Source organism: Cornus florida, unplaced genomic scaffold (genome assembly GCF_030987335.1).
Source record: "Cornus florida cultivar Cherokee Brave unplaced genomic scaffold, ASM3098733v1 CherokeeBrave_3.0.0_Hap2_Chr11, whole genome shotgun sequence".
Classification (NCBI taxonomy): Eukaryota; Viridiplantae; Streptophyta; class Magnoliopsida; order Cornales; family Cornaceae; genus Cornus; species Cornus florida.
The window spans coordinates 124,931-141,320 of record NW_026775581.1 but is presented as its reverse complement, the minus strand read 5'-3'; positions in this window follow the sequence as shown (position 1 = coordinate 141,320).

Below are 16,390 nucleotides of genomic sequence, written 5' to 3'. Positions count from 1 at the left end.
GTGTTGTTGAAATTGCATAAAGGATGTGTTTTATGCTAGAAATGATCTTAGGTAGCTAGGATGCTCCTTGAGTCTCACCTTTGACATAGACGTTAGGTGGAATGAACCACAATGATTAAATCATGTACACTTATAAAACGTAGGTCGATGCATGCTCATTTCCTACGAGTAGCTTTATGTTATTCACCCCTACGATACTGGGGCATATTTCAGGTACAGGATATAAGATTGGAGATTGCAATTGCTTGGGTGATTTGCTGAGTTGAGCTTCTTTAGAAACATTCTTGTTCACATGCAAGTGTTAGCATGTTCATGATTTGTCTATGAAATGTAATTTTTCTAACTTGGAGGTCTGATATGTCAAATGTTGTAAATGAGTTGTAATAAGGCCATGGGCCATTGTAGCATGTTTAAAATACCATTTTACACTTGCGTGTATGTTCACATCATCACACAATAGCATATAATGCAATTTGATCATGCCATGAGGAGTCATTTTGATGCCTTAGGGATGACGTACATCCTAGTGGCCACTTAGTTTCCTTCGTTTCTGCATTTCGGATCCGTTATCGGGTCATTCTTTTGGTTCATCACAGGACACACTGGGTTGAAAAATCTAGGGTCGTTACAGCTCAGCACGAACAAGCTCTACAACCTGGAACCGTCCGTTACCTGAAAAATAATAGTGGGTCAGGCCCACGAACAAGTTCTAATCAAATTGCAATCCATACAGAGACCCGATACGCAGATACACCCTAGATACCTCACAATATCTATTTAGTCCATAAGTATAAATATATCCACACTAAGGACATTCATTGGAGTACAATAGGGGTCTCAACTTGAATAGAAGGCATCATGCGAAAACGCACCCAAAGGTGGGCATGAGTACCTAGACCTAACAGGGTACACCTACCTACTATATCCAGCTACGCATCCACTGCATATACACACCCTAACCAACGAGTCTGAGACTCAAGCTCATCTCGTGGTATCATAGTCATATATCTAAAGTCCGTCCAAAACCAGAGTATGTCATTCAATTATTCATTGAGGAGACATACAAAATACAGTCCAGATAGTCACTCAACTTATTCAGCTGATATGACTTAACTACAACCAACCAATCCAGGAAGTCACTCAACTTAGTCAGTTGATCTGACTTAAGCACAAATTTGGGATTCAATAGTTTACAATCCATTCCGTTAATCCGATTGGTTAGGTCTTAGCATTTTGAAGCTAAACCATCCCTAGTATGCCACCGTCCCATACCGGTGCATACAATCCTCCATATCCATGTAAATTACAATATATAAATCATAATTTAGTAATTTACAGTCCAAACCATTATCCAAATAATTGCAGAAAATGTTTCATTATTCTAGCAATTTTAATCCAACAGTAATCCAAGTAATTGCAGAAAAGGTTTAATATTTCGACAATTAGCATCCCAAAACATGAATAGATCAAAACAAATACATAGATGACCCTATCATGCATTTAAAATAAGTGTTATAGACATATTAGATCCCACTGGATTGCCAAAATTAAGCTTAGGCAATTTAAGTTTTCTTCCATCTGTTAACCATATACAAGATACGTAGATTTTATACGATTTGTTTCGTTAATTCAGAGGTAAATTTAACCACTTAAAGGTCCTATTAACACCCTACATTGATTCTTAATCACTCTGTAAAGTCCCAGAATAATCAGAATAATTCCCATGCTCCAACAGTAACAACAGCTCGTAACAAAAAAACACAGAATATCAAAATTGAAAAGAGAGCCTTCTCTTTTAAAACAAAGAGCCCTCTCTTTTGACATGGAGCCTTCTCTTTCTAAATCCAGAGCCTTCTCCTTTCCAATAGAGCTTTCTCTTTTTAATTCTAGAGCCTTCTCCTTTCCATAGAGCCTTCTATTTCTAATTCTAGAGCCTTCTCTTTTCCTTACTACACGTCTTCTGCTTCATCTCTGGCAACATTCGACCTTACTGTTCTTCCTCTAAATTGATCTTAAAGGTCTTCAATTACATCTAGTATTAATTCATACCTTGGTTTGTTTCAGTGAGTTTCAAAACAAACTTAAAACAGTGAGACGTTTTATGCCGAAACAGAGACGAGAAAAACACACATAACAGAGCTATTACAAATACGTTTTCACAGATAAGAGATGATCAAAGTCAAATATAAAAATCATGCATTTTAAACAAGATTTATATTCATGCTCTAATCCAACAAATTGTTAAAATTAAATTAAAAAATTCAGTTCCTCCCATCCATTAACCGTATGCTAAATTATTTACTTTTATACTGTTCCATTCTTTTGCGTAGGACATAAACCATGAAATAAGAGATTTTAATAATTCTTAAAACTTCACTTAGGAACCCTAGTACACTCATAAAGCAGTTTAGGAAACATTAAACCATCCAAACACTGCCCAGAAAACTTCAGAAAACAACTCCCGTGGGAGAGCCTGCTCTAAACTTGTAAAGTAGGCTCCAGAAAACAAAAGAGCAGGCTCCAAATTCTTGGAGCCTTCTCTAGGTAGGTAGAGCCGGCTCTAACTCTCCTAGAGCCAGCTCTACAATGGGGGGTAGCCGGCTCCCTCCTCTTGGAGCCGGCTCTCTCTCTCTTAGAGCCGTCTCTTGCGTCTGCGCTTTCTGCGACCTTCTTCTTCAATACCGGCGGCTTCCAACCCTTTCTATCTAGTTTTAAACTGTTTCTAAGAGTCTTAACTGTGTCCAGTACAATCCCCATGGTGTGTTTACAGCAGTTGAAATCCAATACAGAGATTACAAATTCTACAAACTAAACATGTTTTATGAACACAATTTAAATCAGACATGCACGAACTATACTTGAACAGATTTCAACACATACAGAGCATTAATATAGCATCTAATATAACTGTAAAACTTAGTTCATGATTAATTAAACCTTAGAGGCTACCTAGGTGCACAGAACACAAGCCAAAGGGAAGGAGGAAGAAAAAAACTTGCCTGTGATTTCAGTTATGAAATCCCGGCGTCGTGTCCACTATTCCGGCAACACTGAGTTACTGTCTAGCCTCCTCTTACTTCTGATTTTCCCTTCTCCTAGGTCTGACCTTGAAGCCTCAGTCGGAAACCTCACAAACTTGCTCTGTTTCTCTCCAACCTCACTCTGTATCTCACGTTCTTTGTTTCCTTTAGAAGTTTGCTTATTTTACTAAAACCCTAAACCACTATATAGCTTATATTTATAGGTGTAAATCAATAACCCTAGTCCATGAATAATTAGAGACTATGCCCTAATTCCAATCCTAGTCGGCTCATGAAACTATATATGTTACCAACTAAGTCTGTTACAAAACTTCAAAATTAATTATTTAAAATTGTTAATTCACCGAAAATTAAACTACAAAATTAATCCAAATAATGCAAATAATTATCAAATAAATCAAATAATAACTATTAATGCAAATAATTACAAATAAATCAAACAAGATGCAGATAAGTAATAAATTAAATACCAGGAATATCCTTTTAAAATTAGAGGTATTACAATAAATATGAAGCCATATATATGCATGGGGGCGCAGGGTGAACATGATAGAGCAGTGAAGCCATAAATATGGTGCCAGATATATGATTGACCAAATTTAAACACTCACCTTTGCACAAGAGTCTGCATGTTACTTAAACGAAAAAAAATGTACCAATCGAACACTGAGAGCAACAATGGACTCTTGGTTTAGGTGTTGGCAAATGTTGACCCTTTGTCCTGGGTTTGACTCTCAGTACCATCGAGTGCCAAGTAGGGAAAGAAATATTCTAAAATACCTCATTTTTGTTTTTATTTCTTTATTTTTGTAGAAAACATGAAAAGATAGGACAAAAATAAGCATCTACTGACAACATTGAAAACTGCCCGGAAAAAAATTCTTACATCAATTCAGAAACAAGACTATGGGAATGCTAGATTCTTTGATATGGTCCTCAATGTTTTCTGCAAGGGAACCACATTAACTGGCGCTGCTGGATTTTGAACGAGGATGTCATAACTTGCCATTGTTGTTGGTGTGATTTAAATGTCATGTTGTTGTAAGAAAAACTTTCAACAAATTACATTGAAGGCTTATTTTAAATGTGATGTTATGTACGTAAGGGTTGGGATGTTTTTTATGTAAAGATTGGACTTTTATGTACTTAAGTCTTGGGGTTTATTGTACGAATATTATGGGATTTAATATAGGTAAATGTTAGAATGTTCTGTATGAATTATGTTGACAATTTATCCTTCGTATTTGTTTCTTACATATTTTATTGGATAATATTAGAGTAAAATTTTTGAAATTCAAAATTTGAAAAACTTACCGTTTCTGTACTTTAATTGGCATTACTATATAGAGTCTTATAAATCATGACTTCCCAATTTTACTTCATATGAATTACGGATATATTCTTGTCCTATTTGCAGATGGACTCCTATGTTTCGTAAATCAGCAAATGTTCTCTAAAATCCTATAACTGAAGATCATCAATGGCCACCTACACTAACAGTCGTGGAAATCGCCGATCACTCTGGCTATCTAATGTTCAGAACACAATAAGGGATTCCCTCTCTTCATTTACGAAATATATTTACTTAATTCAAATAATTTTTACTTCATCCATGATGAAATTGGATTATTGACATTTTTTTGGAAAAAGGTTTGGTGAAGCCGTATTTAATGTGTTGATTTCCCTTTATTCAGGCTGCATCTGCATCAGGTACAGGGCCGATCGACTTACCTGACATAAGGTATATGAATACATTTTGTTGGTGTCAAGAGATGGCAGATGTCAAAATTACAGAAAAACAAAATACCAACAAAGGAAAGTTATATTATGTATGTTCAAAACCACAACATGAACGTTGCGGATTTTGGGAATGGTGCCATCCTATTTCTTCTACTAGATTTGGTCAATCTTCAACTTTATTTGAAAGTTAACCACAACACTTACCAACCAGCCAGTCCATGGGAGATCGTATTAATTTGGTGGATGAAGTTGAGGAACTTAAAGCTGAAACCGGAGACCTTGCTTCAACTGTGAGACTCAACCAGGCAAGTAATGCATTGGTTAAGCTGCTTGCAATGTCAACCCTACTTATGACTATCTTATGCTTTCTGTTAACTATATCTGTTTTACTTCGTACGTAAGGTTTCAGTTGTAAGGTGTGATCCCTCTTTGTGGTTATGAACCAACTTTTGTCTTATGTTTCTTTAAACACTGCAAATTTCATATCCGCATTGTAATGGTAAGGTGTTTTTGTAGTGATGATAATGTTGGGATTTACAATACCAAATGTTTGGATTCATCTTACGAAATTATTGAGATGTTAATTAGGAAAATATTGGGATTTAAAGTACGAAAATGTTGCTATTTCTTTTAGGATCATGTTGGGATTTAAAATATGAAAATGTTGAGATGTTAATTAGGAAAATGTTGGGATTTATAGTACGAAAATATTGCGATTCATTTTAGAAAAATGTTGGGATTTTTCCTACCAACATTTTCTTAAAATGAAGTAGAAAAATTTTGGAAATTTACATACTAAAATTGTAACGACCTGGTCATTTGCCTTCCTTTCTTTTTTCCTGAAATTTTACGAATGAATTTTTTTCGTTTAATTTTCTTTTTTGAGCTCTGTTTTGTGTCGCTTAGTGTCATCTCGAGTGCTCAGAATTGGTTTCTGAGACTCTTTCATGTGAATTGACAACTTCCTTTGAGGACCGAGTCATTTTCGCATTTTTCATTTTTGGACACTATGCGCTATTTCGTTCTTTTCCCCATTCTGTCTTTTCCCCATTTGTCACATTGTTGGCACAACCTCACTTCTCATGCTCGGAGTTGGTTTTTGACTTCACGTGCCTTCATCTTGAGTGGTTTCCTCGAAATACATATCTTTACTTTTGCAAGAAAGTACTCTGGTTGCTCCCGGAGTCCATAGGGGTATGGATGTAAAGTTCTTTGAAATTATTTTCTTTTCTTGGGGTATTTTTCATAAATATCTTTTGAAGATATTTTATTTTAGAGGTTTTTAAGAAAATATTTTAGGAAGATATTTTCATTCTGGGCCATAAGTGCAGTTTTCACTTTTTGGAGGGGCCATTGTGCAATTATTGAAAGTTATTGCAAAATGTCTTGTTTTGAGCCTGGATCCTCATACAGGATTCATTTTCACATTTCGTCGAGTTGTGTACTCTTGGAATTTCCTCCTGATCGATGTTTTCCAGTTTCAGGGTTTCTGGCCCCAGTTTGCGCCAAACTTGTTTTGGGCATAACTTTATACTCGGGACTCAGTTTTTGACGTTGTTTCTTCTGTTATTCATATTTTATCATTTTGAATCTTTTTCGTTCACAAAGTTTTGCCATTTGAGCGCGTCTGCTTAAATTTTACTTTTTCGGACCCGGCGGGGCCCATTTGGGGCACTTTTTGAGATTTCTATAAAAGGGGGGTGAGATATTTCATTTTTGATCTTCTCCCCTCTTCATGCACGACCTGGAGCTCCCATGGCAGCCCAAGGGGTACTGCCATCTTCTCTCTCCTCTTTTGGTTCACTTTTCCTTGATGGAAAGTCTTCGGCCTTAACGTTTGTTGTTCCCCTCGCCGTGCTCTACCTTTTCCCCTTATTAGAATTCAGTTTTGACCATTTCTTGAGTTTGGTTTTGAGGTCAAGTTATGATTTTGATGGGGCTTTGATGGGGGTTATGTTCACGGCATTGTCCCCGACAAAACCTAGTAGTTTCGTCGGATTCGGAGTCGTTCCATTTTGATGGCTTTTGAGATTTTCATCCCAAATTGAGGTAGGGGATGTTCTAGGTTTAAATTCTTGTTATATATCATGCTTTTGATACTTATACTACTTGTTTGCATGATTAAATATAAAATTTAGAGATTTTATTATTTATTTTTCTTGTACGGGATCTAATTTTTCCGGTTGCTCATGACTTGGTTTAAACATGTAGCATGATTTTATATTGCCCCTTGATATGTTCGTTGTCGTATATTAAAATTGGAACATTTGAATAAGTATTAAAGATTTTATTTAATATATATCTTAGGTGAAAGATTAATTCACATGGCCTTAACTAGCTTGAAATCAATATGTGTTAGCATATTAAATTAGGCCTTAGCATGCTCTTCAACATAGTTGAATTTGAAAGTAATTGGAGGTGTTTTGAAAATTAGTAATTATTAATTAATTTGATTAATTAATTTACCCCGAGTGCACTATTCACTCTATTTAAATTCTGACCTGATATTCTTGATTTACATGCCATATAGCTTCCCATATATTTGATTTAGAATATTCGGTTAAGTTTTGAAACCTTTTATTTAATTAAATTCCATGTTTAAGATTTAATCCTCATGGTGATATACAACTTGGAATTGTATTGTAGCATGCTAGAAAATTAAGCTTAGGTTTAGTTGTTCACATATATTAAATTGGGATTAATTGCATGAGAATTGCAACTTTTAATTTATATTTAGCTTTAGTGAAAGTTTAATTCGCATGGTCGTAAATTGCATGAAATAAGCTTGTAATGTGATATTACATTAGTCCTTGGCATGTTCTCTAAGATATGTTAAATTGAGAGTATTTGGTTAAGTTTGAAAATCTAGAGATTTTAATTAAAAGAATTAATTAAAATCTATTTTGTGGTCCCATTAGCTTAATTAAGATTTTAACTTGATATTTGTATTGGCCATGATTTGTTTACTAGTATAATTTAATTGTGGACCATTTGAAGTTGCTTTAGAACCTTGGTAATTAAATTAGCATGATTTAATTAGAGTTCTACTTTATTGTTCCAATAACCTAATTGAGTTTTAGAATGGATATAGGTGATGACCTTGCCATGCCCTTTAACATGTATTAAATTGAGGTTAATTGAAATTGAATCGGAAATCTAGAGAATTTAATTGTGTTTATCTATTTAAATTATATCAATTTGCTCCATGATCTAGTTGTGTTTTAGAAGTGGTTTCTATATTCAAATCATGGACTTAGACTTGTTGTATATTCATTTGGTTATGTTTTGAAAATTGGATAACATAGTTGCTATGTCTGTACTCATGAGAATATGTTTTTCTTATTGAATATATTGTTGCCTTGTGTAATGATTTGCACACTTCGTATTTAACATCATTCACGAATAGCGTGTAATGAATCGCACATTGAAGATTCGACATTCATCACATCATATTAGTTGTGGACTTAGAGCATGTATTATATTGGTTTCCAAATTTGGTTGTGCTTGGTAGATAGTTGATTATCTTGCATATTCATGTTGATATATGCATTGTTGCATAACTTGTTGATTTTGGAAACTTGGGGATGTCGTTGTTTGACTATGGCTAGGACGTGGTTCTAGTACGGGGGATAGTCCCTCTATATGGTCTAGTGCGCACGTAGGGAGGTTACCCATGGGCTAGTAACCCTAAAGTAACTATGTTGTCGGTCTGATCCGGCGTGACGTCCGAGTATCCACTTTGTTTGATTTCACATTTCATTTTCAAGTTGATAACTAGATGATGTTGTAACTTGTTGTTTCTTATTTGTCGTTCCATTTTAAGTTACAAGATGTTAACTTTGCGAAATTGTGCTTTATGCTTTGTATTGGAAGTTTCAATGTTGGTTAAATTGCATCGATATTGAAAATCGTGTTTTGACGTTCTAATAAAGCTTAGGATTGATCCTATTGATTCATTTATAACAAAGACGTTAGGTGGCATGAACCACTACTGTTATTTTGTGCTTTAGATTCTAAGTTGATGGCTTTGAGAACTTAAACCTTATTGCATTGTATAACATACTCTTTTGTTGTTGAATTGCATGGATAATGTGATTATTGTTAACTTGTATTCAAATAAGCTTTTGTCATGTTGTTTGGATTACTCTAGACCTAGTTCAATTGTATTGAAAATACAATTAATGTTAATCTATGCTCAAGCATTCTTCTTGTCGTGTTCTTTTGATTATCCCAACCATGATTCGTTTCATACACGTATGTATATCATGATTCTTGTTGCTTAGACTCTAAGGTAGCTTAGGATGCTCCCCGAGTCTCACTTGGACATAGACGTTAGGTGGCATGAGCCCCTTTAACATGTTTCACCTTAAGGTGATAAATTTGTAAAATGCTAGGTCGATGCATGCTCATCTCCTACGAGTAGCTTTATGTTACTCACCCCTATGATACTGGGGCATATTTCAGGTACGAAGACTTGGTTCGTGAAGCCTAGCATTCCTTGGATGTCGTGTAGCTTTTAAGTTTCCATTTCACGCAAATGTTAGCATGAAATGTCATTTTGTAGACTTATATGTCAAAATATGTATATTTGATTCCATGTATGTAATGTGTACTTAAGTACACTCTTTTCAATATATTTGATATTTATGAGATGAGGCCGGAGGCCAATGACCATCATATTGTGTTTTATGTACTTTTTAACTTCATGAAATATTGTGAAAATTTTAAAAAATCGCAAGTCATTGCTTCACCATAGTTGCATCGGGTGTGGGAATTCTATTCTCATTCTTTTATAGGGTCTTATTAATCTTGTATGAAGTGTGGTCAAGGGCCAAACGGTCATTTGACCCCGTTTTGTATTTTTGGATTCCGAGTTTTCATTCCAAGTTTTATTTTTGCCTTTTTGCCTGTTAGGGGGTCGAATTTTGTATCGGTGGTATATTTAAGTCGTGGACCATTGTAGCACATCCAAATAGGTAAGTTACGTTTGCGTGCATGGTCGTTTCCGGTCAAAACCTTATCGTTTGTGTTTTGAGCCTCTTATGAATTCATTTCGTATTTTTTTTTGCATATTCTAATCTAGGGGCATTATGGACCTTTCATGGTGGTTTTATTTTCTTCTTTCAATATGGTTGAATAGAAAACATGATTTTAGTGGGGGTTTCTTTTCCGTGTTTTTCCAGAAAATGTCATCTTGGCATTGGAAATTGTATCCGAAGTTCAGCTCTCAATTTTTAAATTTAGCAGCTTTTTGGACCCTTTGGACCAGTTTTCTTGGGAGGGCATTTTGGGCATTTTACGTTGAGTTTTTTTCGATTTTCCTCATGAGTTATATAGAAAGCTCGATTTTGAGGGGGGTTTCTTCTTTGTGTTTTTGCAAAAAAATTAATCTAGGCCTCCAAATTCAGCCTCTGATCTGGTTTTTTCTGGAAAATAACCCCATAGCAGCTTTTGGGCTGCTGCTGCCAGCCATGGTGCACTCAGCGCGCGTGCGGCGTGCATGGGGGCGCGCATGGGCGCGCGCATGGGGCTGTCATGGCCCCTCGTCGGGCCCCCGCGACGTCAATTCTTCTTTTGGGCTTTTCTCCTTCGTCCGGACTCCGATTCAAGTGAATTTTTTTTTGAACTTGACTAATTTTTTGCTGTCTTTCCAACGGTGTGCTCGGTTGCACCCGGTTCTTTCTGGATAATTACCAGTTTACCATTTTTGCCTTAAGTGCTCATTTTTCTTCATCATGCCGTTTCTCCTTCGTCCGGACTCCGAATAATGCGATTCTTGAGTCCATCTTGATTAGTTTTTCGCTGTCCTTCTAGCGGTGTGCTCGGTGGCGCCCGAATCTACAGTTTTGAAAAATGACCATTTTGCCCTTGGGGGCCTTTTCGGTCTTTTTCTGATCATTCATTCCTGCATTAGTTCTTATTGAGTTCCACGACCTCATGGAAGGTACTTTGACTTCTTAGAGTCTTGTTTTTTTATTTTCGCTTCCGCATTCAGATCCGTTATCCTGTTAACCTTCGGTTCATCACAGGACACGCCGGCCTAAAAATCAGGGTCGTCACAAAAATGTTGGGATTTAAAGTAGGAAAATACTGGGATTTAAAGTAGGAAAATGCTGGGATTTAGAGCATTTCCAACAGTATGTTCAATAACCCTTTTCTGTAAAATATATACCGACACATATGGATTTGTAATTTATTTTCATCTTCAGCACTCTGTTAAGATATACTGCCACATTTAGGAGATGTGTAAGAGGGTTGTTTATATTAGAGAGCTCTTTTACATAGTCACATAAGCATATTTTCTCTTTCACTGGATTGACTGATATTAAATGCATGTTTAGAGGTATACATTCACGTGTTTATTAAAGGCGAAGTAAAAATGATATAAAGTCATGACATGAAGTTTGTTTGAAATTTTTACACCATCTGAACTTTGTTTTTAGAATGTTACTATTACAGGTATTATACGACATTATTACTTTATATATTTCAATAAATTCCTAACATATAAATGTCATCGACCAAAACTGTAGGTCAATGTTAAACTAACAAATTCCACCATTCCAGCAAATAAGTGACTTATTTCCGAAACTTCAAATAACTCACATATGCCAATATAACTGTACAAACATATAATGCATCTGTCCTATATTACTAGTCAACTATCTCATTTTTAGCTGTTCCTAATTTGTTGTCCACTTTGAAAGTAAAAGCAAAGAATCCAATCATTTACCATAATTGGCAAATGCATATTTCCATAAATACATAAGGATAATACTTGACAACAATTGGCAAATAACGGAAATATAAATTCCTCTTCCACTGGATTCATTTCCTAGGCTAATTTACCAAACTATGAAGCATATACAGAGTTCATCTATATAACCCAAAATTGTATCCTTGTTTTGGAAATTATCTTTTGGAAACAGTACCACAGAATTAGAGGAACTGGACATGGATAAAGTCCAGTTTGAAAAGTGATACCAAATAATCCAATCGTTTACCATAATTGGCAAATGCATATTTCCATAAATACATAATATAATACTTTACAACAATTGGCAAATAACAGAAATATAAATTCCTCCTTCGCTGGATTCGTTACATATGCTAACCTACCAAACTAGGAACCATATACAGAGTTCATCCATACAACCCAAGATCGTATCTTTGTTTTGGAAATTATCTTTTCGAAACAGTGGCACAAAATTAGAGGAACTGGTCATGGATAAAGTCAAATACATCGACATTGCTTACTGAATTTTTGAACAACTGTTGCTTTTACTAATATATCATTGTATCCTGAATGTCTAAAACCCTCAATAATCTGCTTTCTTCATTGTTTTAGGTACGCATTGCCTTCCCAATTCCCTTTCTTTGCTGCACCTTTTTTCCTCGCCATTCTCTATTCCCAACATGTATAAAACCCTCACCACAACCGTTCATCCTCCATCGACACTACTTGTAAAAACATTTTCTCCATTTAATTATCAACCTTAACTTCTACAAATCAGGAACTACTATCATAATTACACCAACCCAATTTGGATTGGGAAAAGAAAGAAAGGGGTAAGGTACTTTATACTTCACCGGTATTCCACACGGACATCATTATAATCATACATAACATATGGAAGTTAACAAGTTTGAATCCCCCATTCACTATGGAAGGAAGTCTGTTAAGCATAACAAAAACCATATTAACAGACCTTCTTGGTCTAGCCCTACCCCAACATAAAGAAGCCCATGAGACCTCTTCAGCTTCAGACCTACAAGAAATCCAAGCTTTTTTAAAAGAAAACATTCCTCCATCCCATAACATTTTGTCTTTAGTACCATATTTAAGTGGCACCAGCACCAAAAATTCTTTAAACTGGAGTAACACAGGCTCCTGAAACAGATTTAAATCCCACCTTCCATTGTTCATTAGGCTTTCCAATGTATCATTTCTGGATAAGTGTAAAAACCTCAACACTCTATGTCCAAATCTCTGTGTAACTGTCAGCCCTTCACACCATGGATCTTTTAAAGTAAAAAGCTTTCCATTACCCACCCTGAAGCTGATATAATGCAACATATCATCTTTGACCTCCACTAAGGCTTTCCAAAGAACCGAATTGGTCATCCTTGGAATGACTATCCAATCGTTGGAATTAGGAGTATATTTAAGCTTGTACCAAGAAACCCACAGCCGATCCTTACTTAAGAAAATCCCAAGCTAACACCTGCTTAGAAGCACTTTGAATATCAACCAATTTTCTCAATCCCAGCCCCCCTTCAGCCTTACTTCTTGTGATCATATCCCAGCTAAGTAAATGCAGCTTGTTTGAATGTTTAGTACTGCCCTAAACAAAATTCCTACAGAGTCTTTGCAATTGATTAATCACAGCCATAGGAATGTTGTAAATATTACACCAATTGAGGAAAATAGGAGTGACAGTAGACCTGATCAATTCAACTTTACCTGCAACTGATAGTATCTTGGTCTTCCAATAATGAATTCTGTTAGAGACTCTATCTATCAGTCCTTGACAATGAATTCTCTTAATGCCATAGGGACACAATGCCAATCCCAAATCAACTGCAAAGAAAATATGGCTAAAAAAAGAATGAATTTTAGCAACTGTATGTGTTAACTTTAGATCCCCTCTCTGGACAGTAGCATTTATAGTGTTAGACAAGTGTTCTGTAACAAGTGTAAACAATAAATGGGATAAATGACATCCTTGTCTTAATCCCCTACCTAGTTTTATGAAAACATTTGGAGAGCCATTGATCAAGATGGAATATCTAGTAGAGTTTAGAACAACAGAAATCTAATTGATCCATACTTCACTAAACCCATAACTTTTCATAGCTCTCAACAAGAAACTACAAGACACAGAATCATAGGCCTTCTTGATATCCACCTTCAATGCTGTGGAAGCATGTTTAGGTCCATTGAAATCTCTAACCAATTCATGTGCCAGAATAAGAGAATCTTGAATTTTATGCCCCTTCATAAAAGCACTCTGCTCAGGACCAACCAATGTTGATAACACAATAGCCAACCTTTTGCTAAGACTTTTGTAATAATTTTATAAAGTAAATTACACAAAGCTATGGGCCTATACTCTCCCGGTTTCTTTGCATTACCCACCTTAGGAATAATAGTCAGAAAACAACTACTCACTCCCATTGGCATAACATTTGTATGGAAAAAAATGTTAAACTGCTGCTATAACCTCCTTGCCTATAACACACCAAAATTTCTGATAGAATTGAGCTGGAAACCCATCTGGTCCTGGAGATTTGTCAGGATGAAACCCCATAACAACCTCCTTTATCTCCTCCTCACTCACAGTTCTATCAAGAGAAACTACCTCTTCAGGCTTCAGAGAAAATCTAGGAGTAATATCTGGATGAGAAACTTTAGGACTCCTAGAGAACAACTGTTGATAATAATCCACAAACCATACTCTAATCATCCCCAAATCTGTAGTAGTCTATCCATTATCATTCTCCACAACAGTAATTGCATTAAAATTTTTATGTTATTTCAGCTTATTATAAAAATACCCAGTACTTCTATCGTTATCTTTTAACCAAACTACACGAGATTTCTGGGTTACAAGAATTTTTTGATCACTAATAGCAGAGTCATAAGCCAATCTAGCTTCTTGTTCAATTTAGAAGATTGCATCACTGGTATCATTCAATAATTGGAGCTGGACTTGATCAAAATGGTCCTTAGTTTTAATCACTTTCTGACCAACATTACCAAAACAATTCTTGTTCTTATCTTTTATGATCAACTTCACATTCCTGAGCTTCTTCAGCAGAACATGGATTAGATTCCCTGAAACCTCAATATCCCAATCTTTCTGCACCATAGGAGGCATACAAACCTGCATACACCACAACTTGAGCATTTTAAAAGGTTTGGGACCTGCTGTAAAATCTTTGGAGATGTGAATAGCAATTCCATAGTGATCAGAATATGAAGCAGTAGTATACAAAGCCTTAGTACGAGGTAGCTTGTCCAACCAACTCTCATTAAGATGCATTTTTAAATTTGTTCAATGTTCGTGAGCTTGTATAATTAATCTTGTTTTGCATTCCTGGGATCGTCTAGTAGATCCAAAATGAATTGCAAACACAGGGGCTTAGGCTCTTCCTGTATCATATAAAAAGTATACAACACTATGTTATATACTTTACACATTACGGCGCATGAAATAAAGTTTGAATAAATAACCCAACTTACATGAAAGGTACTTTGTGACAGCCTTGGTTTTTCAAGCCAGTGCGTCCTGTGATGACCCGTAAGATAACCCGAAACGGATCCGAAATGCGGAAGCAAAAATAGAAACAAGGTCTTTAGGGATACACAACATCCCTAAGACACCAAGGTATCCTTCCATGAAATCACGGAACTCAAAAGAATCAAATGCGGAAGCTAAGATTATAAAATGGGAAATGTACTTGACCAGGGGTAAAATGGTCTTTTTAGACAAAACTGGATGCAACTGAGCATACCGTTAGATAGAAAAGAAAAAATTAATAAACCTAGATTCAAGAATCACTTGATTCAGAGTCTGGATGAAGAAAATATGAAACGTCAAAGTTTCAAAAAAATTAAATTTTAGGTTTCAAATCAGTGCGGCAAGGGTACTTGACAAGGGGTAAAATGGTCTTTTCAGAAAAAATAGATGCAACTGAGTATATCATTAGATAGACAAGGAAAAATTAATAAATCTAGACTCAAGAATCACTTGATTCGGAGTTCGGATGAAGAAGATATGAAACGTCAAAGTTTAAAAAAAACCAATTTTTGGGTTTCAAATCAGTGCAGCAAGGGTACTTGACAAGGGGTAAAATGGTTTTGTCCAGATAGAATTTGATAGACAAGCAAAAATTAATAAACTTAGATTGAAAAATCCCTTGATTTGGAGTCGGGACGAAAAAGATATGAAACGTCAAAGTTTCAAAAAAATAAACTTTCTAGGTTTCAAGTATGTGCAGGGCTTGCATAGATTTTTGGAATTCAAATGGGGTTTTGAGGGCTTAAACGACATTTTTTGGAAAAAGGTTGTCAATAAACCCCTCCCAAAATCATGCTTTCTACATGCATGTCAAGAGAAGTTTTTATTTTTCAAGTGAAATACCCGAAATGCCCCTTAGATCAGAACTTTTTTCAGAAAAACCTGAAAAAGTTGTGCGCACCAGATTTTCCAGATCTGCGAGGCATCAAAACGAATTTTTTTTTTTTTTTTTTTTTTTTGTGTAAAAACACAAAGAAGAAACTCCCCCCCGAAATCGAGTTTTCTACCTGGCCACGCAAAAGAAAACGAAAAAAATATACTGTTAAATACCCAGAATGCCCCTAGATCAGAAAAGGGCAAAAACTAAAAAAAATGCAACTTTGCACCAAGTATGCATTTGACCCTAAATACATTTCTAGGCTGAAACGAACATGCACACAAGCGTAATAAATGATTTCAAGCACACGAGAATGGTCCGCGGCTCCCAAGAAGACCCGATGCAAAATCCGACCCTCCGACGGCCAAAAAAGGCAAAAATGCACATGAAAAGGGAATTTTAAAACTTAAAATTATAAAATGGTTTCA